Raw genomic sequence first — 8,695 nt, forward strand, 5'->3', positions numbered from 1 at the left:
AGTGGGGTATACTGTTTAACCTCTGGCTGTCCACCCACCAGTCCGTCGGTCAGTTCGTCCGAATATTTTTCGCTTCATCTTTCTCATGAACTACATTACAAGGATTTCTGAAATTTGGGTTCAGGGTTTATATTAGTCAGTTTTACCGTGTGATGCGTTTTCAGAGTCATCACTCTGATTACAACTTCCAGATTACCATCAGGTATTTAGGTGGGGGCATCATCAGTGAGCAGTATTTCGCAGGTTCACTTGTTAAAGGTATGTGTATCCGTGGTCAAAACTTAAGGCCGGGTTGAAATCAATGCAGAACCGACTGATCAAACAATAACAATACAAAATTCAGCTTGCGGGCATGAAGAAGAACAGGGTACCCATTTTGAGCTTAAAGGCAAGAAGGATAAGAGGGTATCAATTTTGAGTAATAAACTCTTTATTTTCGTGTCTCACTAGTCCTTACTAGACTTGGTAAATGATTTTATATATAATTATCTGATAATACCTTATCTTGGAAAGATATGTTTCCCTTATATTATTTTCATGTAAAAATGTGACTGGTTCGACCCAACGAAATAACTTAGAGGATCTTTGGGAAAAGACATCTAAAGGTGTAATACCACCAAATCATGGTACTTAACATCCGGTTGTATACGAAAATAGGTCGAAAAGAAATATTCCCTTGAATTTGACAGTTGTAGGTAATTAAGCCTACATTTTATTGCAGTAAAAGATTTCTGTGTCATAAACATATGTCTTGGGTATTTCAAAGCACCACTATTTTTTTATTTTGGGATTTCTATAGAATATTATATAATCTTGAGGTTACATGGTGACTAAACCTTGTACATAGATAAAATAAGGGGAGACATTTGATTGGTTAACTTCCAGTGTTGGTTATTTTCTTATATGCAATGAAATGTGTTTGAATTTTTTTTATAGTACTGGACAGGATAAAACTTTACTCATGCCAAGTATTTCTTTATTTGAAACAAAGATAAATTCTATAGATTTTTTTTAAAAGTGCAAATTTAACAAAGACTAATAGGGGAAAATCAATGGTGGTATGACATCTAATATGGGAAGCTGTACATTCACCTTTGACCTTGTGAGTAATCTAATGTGTTAATTTTTTTTGTTTTTTAAATGAAATATTACAAAAAATGAAATATTCTGAGTGGATTGAGTCTCCAAAACACATTTTATGAGAATTTCTACTTGAAATAGGACATGTAGGACTATTCCATGCATATTAAGTTTTTTTGTTGTTTTTTTTGGAGGGGGGGGGGCTTTTTCTCCTTATTTCTTATATTCTGCTATGATAGAACCTTTTCCTAGGAAATACACAAATAGATATATATTTATAAGTTAATGAAATTATTTTTAATGCTGTAACGACAAATTATTCACTAAAAGAGAAGCCTTTTGTGTCCCTCTCTGGAACGCGGCGTAAATTTAATTTTGACGTAAGGACTTATTGAAACTTCCTAGGAGACAGTAAACTTATATATGGATTGTTCATTCTGCTAAAATACTTCAATTACTCATTTCTGAAAACATTCTATCATAAATTAGTGAAAGTTACCCCGTTGTTTTTACTTATTGGCCTGAAAAGTTGAAATTTTGAGGAAATGAGAGGTACAAATTGACCAAAACAAAAGAGACCTTATAAAGAAGACAAAGAGGTTCATAAGTTGTTTTTATCTTTCTAAAATCATCTAGAGTATCATATTCAACTGTTGTGAGGCAGATAAGATAAATATTAGATCATTTATTGGTCCACACTATATTCTATCTTGATGCGGCTTGGTTTTAGATTTGGCGAAGAAATTTTGCTCGAATCGCTGTAGATGTCGTCTTTCATTATACTAGATTTTTCTCAAACTATTGAACTGATTATGACAAAACTTGACAGAAATGCTTGAAATAACCAGTATTACAAAGGAAAAAAGTCACAATCAGTTTATTAAACAATAATGTCTTCTCTAGGTGTAATACAACCAAATCATGGTACGTAACATCCGGTTGTATACGAAAATAGGTAGAAAAGAAATATTCCCTTGAATTTGACAGTTGTAGGTAACTAAGCCTACATTTTATTGCAGTAAAATATTTCTGTGTCATAAACATATGTCTTGGGTATTTCAAAGCACCACTATTTTTTTATTTGGGATTTCTATAGAATATTATATAATCTTGAGGTTACATGGTGACTAAACCTTGTACACAGATAAAATAAGGGGAGACATTTGATTTGTTAATTTCAAGTGATGGTTATTTTCTTATATGCAATGAAATGTTATGTGAATTTTTTTTTATAGTACTGGACAGGATAAAACTTTACTCATACCAAGTATTTCTTTATTTGAAACAATGATAAATTCTACAGATTTTTTTGAAAAGTACAAATTTAACAAAGACTTATACGGGAAAATCAATGGTGATATGACACCTAAAACATATCCATGCTAATTTCCAAAACATGTCGGATTGAAATTTCTGAGGTCTTTAATCATTTTTTAATTGTCTTGCGTTGTACTCATTTAACTGCCTTTCAAACATTCCAAAAAGTACTCGATGTGTACGTGTAGAACACATTTATAAAGATTTAATGTAAAAATAATCGTTCGGATATCAGATTTATATGGAACATGCTATAGGGCGCATAAAAAAGTCAGTGGAAGCAAAAGTTTATGGAGACAACTAACAAACAAGAATGTGTTCATAGTACTTGGTAGCACCACTCACACTATCATTTGCTATGTTCAGTGGACCTTTGAATTGGGGTTGAAAACTCTAATATGGCATTCAAATCCTTAAGATCTTATCATAGGGAACCAACTAATTTAATTTAAAGTTGATTGTACTTCAACGTCATCAAATACTGACTTGACCAACATGTTTAACCTGATTCGGGACAGACAGACAGACTGACGAACGGACGCGCACACCGAAAAACATAATGCCCATCTAATATCGTAGGTGGGGTTTAAAAAACAACAAAACTGAAGAGCTGTGTGTGGATTTGTAGAGATTGACTGAATGTTGTTTGTTTTTCGTCCAGTGACAAATATTTAAGACATTTTCAAGACGAGGTTCAGTTATAGAGTGATAAGATTGATATCGTAATTAATAAAATAAAAAATAAAACTGCTTATTAATTGATGTTGTACAAATCTAGAAGTTCATACTAAATAGAAGCATCGTCCCCTTCTTCTACAAACAAATATACCTTTCCCATCCGATGCATTGCTATCAGAAAATAGTTACTCCAAATTTGTGTATAGTTTTTAATGAACGAATTATTGTGTATGCTACCTGGTTAACATCACTCAAATTTAATTACCTTTTGCAATCGATAATTATTATTTTGACACAATCCCGACGTTTAAAGTATAATTTGCCAACCTCAGCGTCGAGTATATACCTTTTCGTAACATATCTATTGAACATAGACAATTTACAATAATCATTAATTTATCAATCTCTCTTGTTACAGTGTAAAAAAATGTACTTAGAATTAATGCCTCTGTAAACTCTCCTCAGTATTTTTGTTTAATTGTTAAATATATTGTGATTCAAGATGTGAAATTATTCTTTTTTTAGCAAAATAGCATGTATCATTGCCGAGAAAAATGTTATTGTATGATCTTTACCATTGGATCGATGCCTCACTGGTCATTCATATCAAAATCAGACCTACAATAGTCATCTTTTATTTGTTTTGCCGGAAATGTACTTCACAATTATATTTTAAAGCACTGCAATTTCTGAGATTTATTTCAGCATCTTTGGCATCAATCCTCTTATGAAAAGGATACAATCTTGTTAAATGTGGAATTGTAACCTCCGTGTGATTTTTTAAAAGACCTTAAATTTTGAGAGTGTTAGCATGAGTCTACATCAATCATTGAACCATTCATTGACGAGCTGATATGTGTCCTGTCTCTCAATCATTGTAAATGAATGTTTTAATTCATTTTGTTGCCAAATGCGTGTATTTTAACTGCCATTACTTTTTTACTTTTCAGAATTTTCTTTAAATAAGAGTCACACAGTTGTCATAATATGTTCATTGTTTTCATCTGTAAAAAGAATATTACAGCTTACTGTTTTTATCTTCTCGAAAACGGTACACAAAAGGTTAGACAGCTTCAATTTTCTGACTAGAAGATAAACCTCAATTATTATTGTCGGTGTTAAAAGTCATGAATTAGGTTCTATGTATATCACACATAAGTGTTAATACAGTTTAATAGTTATTAAAAACAGGAAAATAATTTAAACGATCAGCAGCATGACAGTTAAAGGTATGTAAATATCATGAATATAGCTTGATTTAATTTCAGGTCATTTACAGAGAAACTTTAACGTGTTCATAAAACTTGTCTTAGATATTCTAAGTGGTTCAAAAATCAATATATATATACAACTGGTCTAAACATCAACCCAACAATGTTAGATCTGTTAATTTGCTTTCGCAAATTGTTGGTTCTTCCCTCGCCGGGATTCGAACCCATGCTACTGTGATATCGTGACACCAAATCGCCTGCACTGCAGTCGTCCCGCTAGACCACACGACCACCTGGGCTCTCAAAAAAAGAGCTTTCGCTGGCCGTGTGTTACCTTTCCACGTCAGTTTTAATCTAGCGGCGTACTGCAGTACATGATATATAAGGCATGAAGATGTTATTGTTACAGATCAGCTAAATTATCTATAGTAAAGGATCCTACAAATTAATTTAAGATACAGTCACAGAAAATAATTATATTCATAAGTACGTCTGAGTCAGTGACAACCCTACAACAGATGTATCCATTGGATCGCCATCAATGATGGTGATACATGGCTGTGTACATAATGTATATACAACTCGTCTAAACATCAACCCAACAATGTTAGATCTGTAAATTTGCTTTCGCAAATTTTTGGTTCTTCCCTCGCCGGGATTCGAACCCATGCTACTGTGATATCGTGACACCAAATCGCCTGCACTGCAGCTGTCCCGCTAGACCACACGACCACCTGGGCTCTCATAAAAAGAGCTTTCGCTGGTCGTGTGTTACCTTTCCACGTCAGTTTTAATCTAGCGGCGTACTGCAGTACATGATATATAAGGCATGAAGATGTTATTGTTACAGATCAGCTAAATTATCTATAGTAAAGGATCCTACAAATTAATGTAAGATACAGTCACAGAAAATAATTATATTTATAAGTACGTCTGAGTCAGTGACAACCCTACAACAGATGTATCCATCGGATTGCCATCAATGATGGTGATACATGGCTGTGTATATAATGTATATACAACTCGTCTAAACATCAACCCAACAATGTTAGATCTGTAAATTTGCTTTCGCAAATGTTTGGTTCTTCCCTCGCCGGGATTCGAACCCATGCTATTGTGATATCGTGACACCAAATCTCCTGCACTGCAGCCGTCCCGCTAGACCACACGACCACCTGGGCTCTTATAAAAAGAGCTTTCGCTGGCCGTGTGTTACCTTTCCACGTCAGTTTTAATCTAGCGGCGTACTGCAGTACATGATATATAAGGCATGAAGATGTTATTGTTACAGATCAGCTAAATTATCTATAGTAAAGGATCCTACAAATTAATGTAAGATACAGTCACAGAAAATAATTATATTTATAAGTACGTCTGAGTCAGTATATATGTATATATAACTCGTCTAAACATCAACCAAACAATGTTAGATCTGTAAATTTGCTTTCGCAATTTTTTGGTTCTTCCCTCGCCGGGATTCGAACCAATGCTACTGAGATATCGTGACACCTAATCGCCTGCACTATAGCCGTCCCGCTAGACCACCTGGGCTTCACTATATATATTTTTTTTCTTATCATTATTAGACTGCTATTCGTTTGGGAGGCTTAAATATGTTGTTTCTGTTGCAATTGCCCTACCGTTGTCAAATTTGAAATATTATACCAACTTGGATCGGTTAGGACATTTTTGATTTTAAGTTTTCGCCCTCAATGCAGTTATAACATCTAAACTGTTACAACCTTTGGAAATTTAGAGTTGTACCAGTTAACATCGATAATAAATATTTTCATTTGGCATATCTTTGTAATCTTTGCGCCGTGTTTGAAAATTTTAAAATTGTATCAGCGTCTGGTGTTCGCTTAAATTGTATAAATTCAAGATTTTGAAAAAGTTTCTCAGTTTGAATATATTGACATGAATCATTTATCATCGTGCTATTATTGAAGAAGGATATCTGTTATCCGAAATATCTAATATTTGTTCATTTTATAGTTATTTAATGATGATGTTGTACCCTTTTTGACTTGTTATATATTATATTTTGTAGTGTACAGAATCATATTACATGATCCATCGCCCAGTAAGATTGATCGTTGACTATTTATTCAGTTATTTTATATATATATATATATAAACGAGACTAAATTGAAAACTACGTTCAAACCTATGATTGCGTTGGATACAAACCTTAATTTTTATACGTGTGCATGTAAAACAAATGTCGTTGTAGAAGGGTCTAAATACAGCACAAACAACATTTTCCAAAAGACCAAAAAAGTGAAAAAGTATATTTAAACAAAACGCATTTGACTAACAGGTAGAACAACTGATGTTCTTAAACCCTGCTGAATGCCGTTGGCGATTGCCAAATAAAATTGATCACGAGATGTTACAAAATGGATATTAATATAAATTTAATACTAAACAGAAAACGATAAACTTGTGGCCAAGATGTTATGCCACAAACACAAGGTGTCAATATTTTTTTTGTACACCAGATCTAGATTTCGACAATATATATCTCTTCAGTGATGTTAAGGATCGAAACGGTATTTGGAAGGCCATATAATTTACCCTCAATTTCAGATAGACTCTTGAATTTTAAGAGTCAATGTAGGATGAACGGATCATATAAACCGGAGGGAAAATATGATACAAGCCCAAGCGAAAAAATATAAACGAGTCCAAATTGCAAAATTACGTTCAAACCTACGATTGCGTTGGATAAAAACCGCAATTTTTATACGTGTGCATGTAAAACAAATTTCGTTGTAGAAGGGTCTAAATACAGCACAAACAACATTTTCCAAAAGACCAAAAAAGTGAAAAAGTATATTTAAACAAAACGCATTTGACTAACAGGTCGAACAACTGATGTTCTTAAACTCATGTTCGGTCTAACTGTTACCTTTCAATTTTATCTCTTCCGATAAATACAGTATTGATAAGAAAAATTAATTGCAACCAATTTAGATCTGTTAAGTTGACCTTTGGTGTCAGCCTTATATGTCTACCGGCATGAAAAAAGGTTAGTTAATTCGACGTTTAGACTGTCCTGTTGTTGATATTTACTTGACAGAAATATCAAAATACAAAATATTGAATGTATTAAAACTATGTGTTAGTAGCATAATGTCAGAAAAAAAATATCGGAAAAAAACTTTAAGCTTTAATAAGACGTGACGTGACGTTAAAGGTTCAGTATTTATAGATGTTCTTCAGACCAAAATGACGTTTACGGCTCAACACGATTATTATAAGTCATAAAGTTACAAAACACAGAATATGAGTTTATTATGTAACATGTGCATGGTGTGTGACTGCGTGGTAGCCTACACATTATTTCGGCAATCCTTATGGTTTAAAAGAGTGACGAAATAAATCAGAGGGAGAGTCAAACTCGTAGATCGAGCTTAAACTGACAACACCATGGATAACACAGAAATAGACGAACAGACACATACTAGCACATAAGACACAAAATTAAAGACTAAGCAGCACGAACCCCACCAAAAACTGGGATGATCTTTCTTATGTGCTCCGCGAGGAGAAGCAGATCATGCTCCACATGTGGCGATATTCGTGTTGCTCATGTTATTACAAACCCGGTAACAGTGTACTTCAGTAGGTCAAATTCGTAAAAATTGAAGGGATTGAAGTTACGATATAACGAACATATCCGATATTATCGTGATGGCGTCCGTTAATGTAATCAATGTTGAAATATATTTCAACATTAACTTTTTCCTTCTAACACATATAAAAGAGGGACAAAAACACCAGTGGGACCGCCAAACTCATAAATCGAAAATAAAATGACAACGCCTGGCCAAAAATGAAAGAAGACAAACAGAAAACCAATAGAACACACGACACAACATAGAAAACTAAAGAATAAGCAACACGAACCCCACCAAAACTAGGGGTGATCTGAGATGTTCCGGATGTGAGGCAAATCCTGCTCCACATGTAGCACCAGTCGTGTTGCTTATGTTACATGTATACCAAATCCTATAAATAGTATTATATGGTAGGTCACATTCATAAAAGGGAAGGGGATTGTAGTTACGACGTAAGGAATATATCCGATATCATTTGTGAAACGGTTATTTCATAACTGTCAACCATCTCGTGATGGTTTCCATAAAATTCACCATTTGAGACATTTGGTTATTTAGCTTCCTTGTAAGCAGCAACTCTTTATCAAGAAAATGATAGGAAATGCAAGCACGGGAATATCGTATCATTTGGAAGATATACACCCCGTACGCGGGTGCTGATGGAATGTTGCTACTGAAAAATGGAAAGTCTCAATTGGAAAGCTGAAATCATTTCTTTTGTAATCATACATTGCTTTTATCAAGTCGCTATACTAGATACGCCTTTAAGTCACTTTAATTTACAAA

Source organism: Mytilus galloprovincialis, chromosome 12 (assembly GCF_965363235.1).
Source record: "Mytilus galloprovincialis chromosome 12, xbMytGall1.hap1.1, whole genome shotgun sequence".
In the NCBI taxonomy this organism is placed as follows: Eukaryota; Metazoa; Mollusca; class Bivalvia; order Mytilida; family Mytilidae; genus Mytilus; species Mytilus galloprovincialis.